This window comes from Mizuhopecten yessoensis, unplaced genomic scaffold, assembly GCF_002113885.1.
Source record: "Mizuhopecten yessoensis strain PY_sf001 unplaced genomic scaffold, ASM211388v2 scaffold6363, whole genome shotgun sequence".
Taxonomy (NCBI): domain Eukaryota; kingdom Metazoa; phylum Mollusca; class Bivalvia; order Pectinida; family Pectinidae; genus Mizuhopecten; species Mizuhopecten yessoensis.
The window spans coordinates 711,270-719,166 of record NW_018406512.1 but is presented as its reverse complement, the minus strand read 5'-3'; positions in this window follow the sequence as shown (position 1 = coordinate 719,166).

The following is a 7,897-nucleotide window of genomic DNA, read 5'->3' as shown; positions in this document are numbered from 1 at the left end:
GTACAATGTTACTTTAATTATGAATGACGATGTCATCTTTGTATTATATTGTCTCTGGTACAATGTTACTTTAATTATGAATGGCGACGTCATCTGTGTATTACATTGTCTTTGGTACAATGTACAATGTTACTTTAATTATGAATGGCGACGTCATTTGTGTATAAGATTGTCTTTTGTACAATGTTACAATAATACTGAATGGCGCCGTCATCTGTGTATTAGATTGTCTTTGGTACAATGTTACTTTAATTATGAATGGCGACGTCATCTGTGTTTTATATTGTCTTTGGTACAATGTTACTTTAATTATGAATAGCGACAATGGTGACGTCATCTGTGTATAAGATTGTCTTTGGTACAACGTTACAATAATACTGAATGGCGACGTCATCTGGGTATTACATTGTCTTTGGTACAATGTTACTTTAACTATGAATGGCGACGTCATCTGGGTATAAGATTGTCTTTGTTACAATGTAACAATAATACTGAATGGCGACGGCATCTGTGTATTACATTGTCTTTGGTACAATGTTACTTTAATTATGAATAGCGACGTCATCTGTTTATTATATTGTCTTTGGTACAATGTTACTTTAATTATGAATAGCGACAATGGTGACGTCATCTGTGTATAAGATTGTCATTTGTACAATGTTACTTTAATTATGAATGGTGACGTCATCTCTGTATAAGATTGTCTTTGGTACAATGTTACATTAATACTGAATGGCGACGTCATCTGTGTATTACATTGTCTCTGGTACAATGTTACTTTAACTATGAATGGCGACGTCATCTGTGTATAAGATTGTCTTTGGTACAATGTTCATTTAATTATGAATGACGATGTCATCTTTGTATTATATTGTCTCTGGTCAATGTTACTTTAATTATGAATGGTGACGTCATCTGTGTATAAGATTGTCTTTGGTACAATGTTCATTTAATTATGAATGACGATGTCATCTTTGTATTATATTGCCTCTGGTACAATGTTACTTTAATTATGAATGGTGACGTCATCTCTGTATAAGATTGTCTTTGGTACAATGTTACATTAATACTGAATGGCGACGTCATCTGTGTATTAAATTGTCTTTGGTACAATGTTACTTTAACTATGAATGGCGACGTCATCTGTGTATACGATTGTCTTTGGTACAATGTTACAATAATACCGAATGGCGACGTCATCTGTGTATTAGCTTGTCTTTGGTACAATGTTACAATAATACCGAATGGCGACGTCATCTGTGTATTAGCTTGTCTTTGGTACAATGTTACAATAATACTGAATGGCGCCGTCATCTGTGTATTAGATTGTCTTTGGTACAATGTTACTTTAATTATGAATGACGATGTCATCTTTGTATTATATTGTCTCTGGTCAATGTTACTTTAATTATGAATGGTGACGTCATCTGTGTATAAGATTGTCTTTGGTACAATGTTCATTTAATTATGAATGACGATGTCATCGTTGTATTATATTGTCTCTGGTACAATGTTACTTTAATTGTGAATGGTGACGTCATCTGTGTATAAGATTGTCTTTGTTACAATGTAACAATAATACTGAATGGCGACGTCATCTGGGTATTACATTGTCTTTGGTACAATGTTACTTTAACTATGAATGGCGACGTCATCTGTGTATAAGATTGTCTTTGTTACAATGTAACAATAATACTGAATGGCGACGTCATCTGTGTATTACATTGTCTTTGGTACAATGTTATTGTAACTATGAATGGCGACGTCATCTGTGTATAAGATTGTCTTTGGTACAATGTTACAATAATACTGAATGTCGACGTCATCTGTGTATTACATTGTCTTTGGTGTAATGTTACTTTAATTATGGATGGCGACGTTAACTGTTGATAATATTACTTTGATGCAATGTTACATTGTTCCTGAATGGCGACGTCATCTGTGTCTTATATTCTCTTTGGTACAATGTTCCTTTAAATATGAATGGCGGTACAATGTTCCTTTAATATAGAATGGCGACGTCATCTGTGTATTACATTGTCTCGGGTTCAATGTTACTTTAATTATGAATGGCGGTACAAAGTTCCTTGAATGGCGATGTCATCTTTGTATTATATTGCCTCTGTCCATTTTTGTATTCAGTAGTTGCAAATTCATTTATTTTGATTCCGTTGGCATTGATGTGTTACTTAAAAGCAACCAAAATGTAGATAATGATTTAATAAATTCATAGGAAGGATATCCAACAAGTGCTTATTATTTTTTGACGGTACAAATCATAATTTATAAACGTTAAAGTTCATACATTAGTTCGGGGAGTTACTCATCATTAAGAATAAATTTCAAAATAGATGAAAACATTCGATCATCAGTATTTATATTGATATTTTGCTTCTAATGTAACTCGAGAATTAAATATATATGTATCATTTCACACTATAACATTGCAGCAAATAGACCCTCTTCCCGGTGAAATTTAATGTAATCAGGCTATTTCATAAACTTGGTACCTAAAACATTGCCATTTTGAGAGGGTTAGGGTAACTTAATTGCAAAATTGTATACAATGTTGCTTAATTAAAGCATATTTTATATCAACTTACATGGCCTTATTTAAGATCATATTGATATGGAAACCCTTGAAAAACTACAAGGATAATGCGACCAGGTGTTCTGGAGGGGTAGGCGTATCATACACGAATATATATAAAAATGTAAAAGCCACGAATGTTAACATCCCTGTAACATAGAGGGAGATTGTTTGGTCAGGTTGTTGAACACTTGTAAAATGAATAGATGGCAAATCTGAACACAAAATATGGCTAAAAAACCCAAAACACGATTCAAATAGCCTTACTTCTGTTTAATAGTTAATTATAAAGATAATATGAAACAAACAGGAATACTATTGAAAAGACGATTTAAAGGATTGCGTTAAGTTACATAAACTCACAAACTGAACGACTTATTGTTACATGTTTTAAGTTTCTGGATCAGCAACCGTTTACTAACTAGCTTTTCAATGTAAAGCCTTTAAACGATATTAAGACTTTTCCACTCTCACTCCCACCCCAGCCTCCTTTACACACACACATTTTTCTGTGATATACAAGTGTCAACATTATAAACAAGTGTATTTTCGGGCCTATACCAGTACGTTTGATCAGACATGTATATTTCACAAGTTACATTACAGGATATGACGTTCATTCCCATAAACTAAATTTATCTTACATTGAGAACAACGTCAGACAATCAAACAATAAAACAAATGATAGTATCACAACCGTAAGATTTTCTCTAAAGTATGAAACAATTCTAGAGGAATCTCTAATTTCTGAACGAGGTATTCCTTTTCTACTTTGCTGATTTACACGTGTTATAAAGCTGTACTTAAGATATCCATGACCAAGGTTGCATACGTGGGTGCCATTTCTGTTCCAATCGCAGTACCCTGAATTTGTAGGCAGTTCTTACTATAAACATGGAATGTTATTTCCTTTAAAAGTATTTGAAGCGCTTCTTTCAAAATTGCATTTCATTTATTTTTGTTCAATCCAGAACGATTACCTGCCTGCCTACCTCGTGGAGGTTGAGAATAATGACGTCAAATAATACAACATTTGTATCCTCTTTAGTGTGTTCCGCTATATATTTGATAAAGTGTATGCTATATCTGATATAGCTTGGAACTACTTTACAAATTGGTTTTCGAACCATATCAAAGAAGTTACTTAAACGATATGTAAAAAAAAAACGGACCCGCAGCAATTGTGGTCTCATCTTCAAATCGTTCTGGGGAGGTGTTTGTGACTTTTGTTCAGAGATCGTGTTTAGAACATCCTAGGAAAATATTGACGTTATGGATTGAAAATTAGTAAGATAATTCTGCTCCTTCTTTGTCAGTTCTCTGAAATATTTGATCAGTTTTCAAATTGCCCAGTTCAATCCTTGTTAGAATTTTCTTTGTATTCTAAAAGTTCCAATTTTCCTTGTTGAATGGAATTCTATGTACATCATTACGCTTTTATCCGCATCTTTGATAACAATAGTTAACTTCTGTTAGATTTTGAATGATTTTCTTTTTTACGATCAGATATTTTTATATTAATATATATATATATATAATAAAATCAGGCTCGAACCACCTTACAGCATTTGGAGGATAAAATGATATAAACCATACCAATTTTCAAATACATGAATGACACGAACAACCATATCATTAATAGACCTTTATTTCATTAAAACTCAAATAACCTGCTTTCGTATTCAAACAATCTAAAATAGATTAAGCAATGCGTAAGAAAGCATTCATCTGTTTTCTAATATGGTTATAATGATATGAAATTAGAAGTAGGTTAATATAGAATATACTATTATAGACTTAATAAAAAATGAGATTGGTTTCTTGCTTTGTCTCAATATATTTATAACAGTATATGCAATATGCTAAAGTTTCCATTGCTTTTAAAAAGTATATGAAAAGAATAAACCGCACCAAAGGCAGTACCATCTGCTGTAAGACTAAATCTAAGCTTTTCAAACCAAGTAGAGGTATTCCAGTAAATGGCAATACATCAAAAGTATCAAGCCATTCAACACTACTAGTGGTGTTACTCCAACATTACATCACCACTTCTCGATTTGTCTACCTTGTACCTGGTGTACTTTGAAATGCAATACAACTATCTCAGGATAAAAAAATCACACTATGGGTAGTATACAACCCAAACAAATACATTATAAATAGGTTAGCAGTTACAAGCAATAGTATGATAAAAGTATCCAGCTATTCAACGCTACTAATGGTATCACTCCAACCACAATAAGTCACCAGTTCTTGACCTTTTAACACTACTAATAATATCGCACCAAAGACAATACGTCACCATCTGTGGTCTTTTCAACGCTACTAATGGTATCGCTTCAAACAATACGTCACCAGTTCTTGACCTTTTAACACTACTAATAGTATCGCACCAAAGACAATACGTCACCAGATTTAGACTGGCAACGCTACTAATGGTATCATTCCAAAGGCAATACGTCGCCATCTGTGGTCTTTTCAACGCTACTAGTGGTATCACTCCAAAGGCAATACGTCACAGTTCTTGATGTTTCAACTCTTTCTTTTGTTCTTTGAATTGCAACTATCATAGAATACAAATTTATTTCACACAACCCTTGGTATACAAACCACAGAAATACATTAAAAACAGCTATCGAATACCCTCATAGTAAAACTCCAGTCTTCAACTTTTTAAACACTACCAGCATTCTTACTCAAAGTATCTGCAATTACAAATGCCATTGCTCGAAAGACAGTGCCACCAGTTATAGATCACCAGCGGCAATACATTACAAGTTACATAGCTGAGGCAAAACAACCACTAGAACTATGAAGAAAATGCAATCTATCAACATCACGTTTTATTAAACACCTTAAAATATGTCATCACTCACAGCTTTACATATACCATAGATATTATGTTAGTGGCACTACTTGCTTGTCAGGGGCTTTTCAACACGACGCGTACATGTACCACTTATAGTATATAACATACATCAGTCTTGTACTACATGTATTGAACTCCATAAGTTGTATTGATTAAATGAAATACATAAAGTGATTATGTTATTCACTACTACTGAAGTCACTATAGCATCAGTCAAATGCTTTTAACACTACCAGCAGTGCAACTCAAGAAAATAAATGACCGGCTTTCTAAAACAGAACCTACCAAACACTTCATTTTGAAATAGCTTAGTACAATATGTCTTTTTAGCGTATCCAAAGAGTAAAACGAGATGTCAAGAGGTGGAAGAGTTATCGATACAGAATTCTTTACAGTGAGTAAGTGACTATTAGAATTAATTTCTATTTCTTTTTGATGGTCGTTCTTTATCATTTTAACGACCAGGAACATTTTAAAAATTTAGTCTAAACGAAAAATTAAATTAAAATGAAGCAACCACAGAGCAATTCACATCACATTTAGTAATCATGACAGGTTTAACAATAATGGTCATAAGAAATTCAAATAGATAGGGTAATTAATATTTGTACCTTTCTAATTATCATGAATTTATCACATATGCATGACAATTTATAATTAAAATGTTCAATTATAAAAAGAAAACCGCCAATGGCCTTTGTATGGCCGCTTGTCTGCCTTGCTTGCTTTAACTGGTGATTTTTACCAAATTACCAATTTGAGGAAAAAAATTGTTACAGTTTAATCGAGTACGAGGCATAATTTCAAAAATATGTTTTTTTAAGCTGTCAACCATCGTTCAAATAATCGAAGTCTTTTTTAATTTATATGAAAAAAAAAGAAATTAGTGTATCCACAAAAGGTATAATATATAAATGAAATAAAACAAAAATAAAGTATCAGGCACTATATAAAATACAGATATTTAATTAGTTCCATAGTTGAAATCATAATAAAATATTGAAATAGAATTATAATGATACTGTTATAGTCAAACAAATGTATAATGCAAACAATTTTATTTTACATATGATCACACCAGTTCTAACCTACTTGTTATTTGTAAGATAAATATATTAGTGTACTTATTTCTTTGAATTATCTCTCTAATATCTATACACTTGTGATCATCAAGTTCATGATTTTTATTTCATTACCGTGTTAACACGTTTAACAAATCATGAATAAAGTTGCAAGGTAGAGGTTATTCCAAAAAAAACAATGCAATATAAAGGATAATATACAAACAATAACGAAAAGCATACTTGTTTAAATGTGGATCAGATACCCTACTGTACTTGCTGCAAATACTTGCAGAGAGATTTAAGTTTTCATATTAATGCTAGAACTCAATATCTCGAATATGAATAACATGCCTCACGCTTTTAATGACCCCTTGTATTTTATTTACAATGATGTTTGTTCTCATATCATAGCAAGAACGGCAATTTGAGAGGCAGCCCTCTGTTGTATTTTTACCAAAATATGGCCGATTATTCTAGCTTACAATAAATTTATTTTACCTTGTATTTAAGTAATGTCAGTGTAATCTTACATTATATCATTTAATTTTTCATTGTCAAGTCAATGGTTATTAACCTCCAAGGATCATTGAAATGGGTTATTAATTATGGTAATATTTTATGACTGTACATTGCGAGTTGACAGGTGTACTGTAATGATTGCTCAGGCACATTAATTAACTGTTTTTGTCTTTAACAATAATATTTGAACTGTTTTGATTTAATGAGACACTGCACAGTATAAAAAACACACTACATTTCATATCAGCTGTAGTTAAAGCAATTAATAACATTGGCATTTAAATATTTGTTTCATGTATGTTTTCAACAACTACAGTAATGAATGATACACATATATACACACAATATATATATATAGATATACAAGCAAAACAAGTAATATCGACAGTGCAGACACAGGAGTTTGTCAAATTTCCATGGCAATCTGCCCCTTTAGCAAGACACAAACATGAACAACTGCATATTACATATAATACACAGATTAACGGTAACCATGAAACAATACTACATCACAAAATACATGTATATCACACAAAACCAGTTATAACAAAATATGCTGACGTAAACATATATCCTTCATCTGGCTGAGTTGAATTTGATGAATTCCATTGTCAGCTGCAATGTCGTTATTACATCTTTGTTGATGTATCTATTTACATAATGTTTATCCAATGAAAAATATGTTTGATGGGAGATTACTATTAAATATACTTAGTATTACTATTATAGATGCATACACCACAATATCTATATAATCATATTAATGACATACTCTACAACTTATATATAAATTTGCTTTCATTTGGGTTCTGAAATTTCACGTAAAATTGTACTGGGAAACATAACAGGACACTA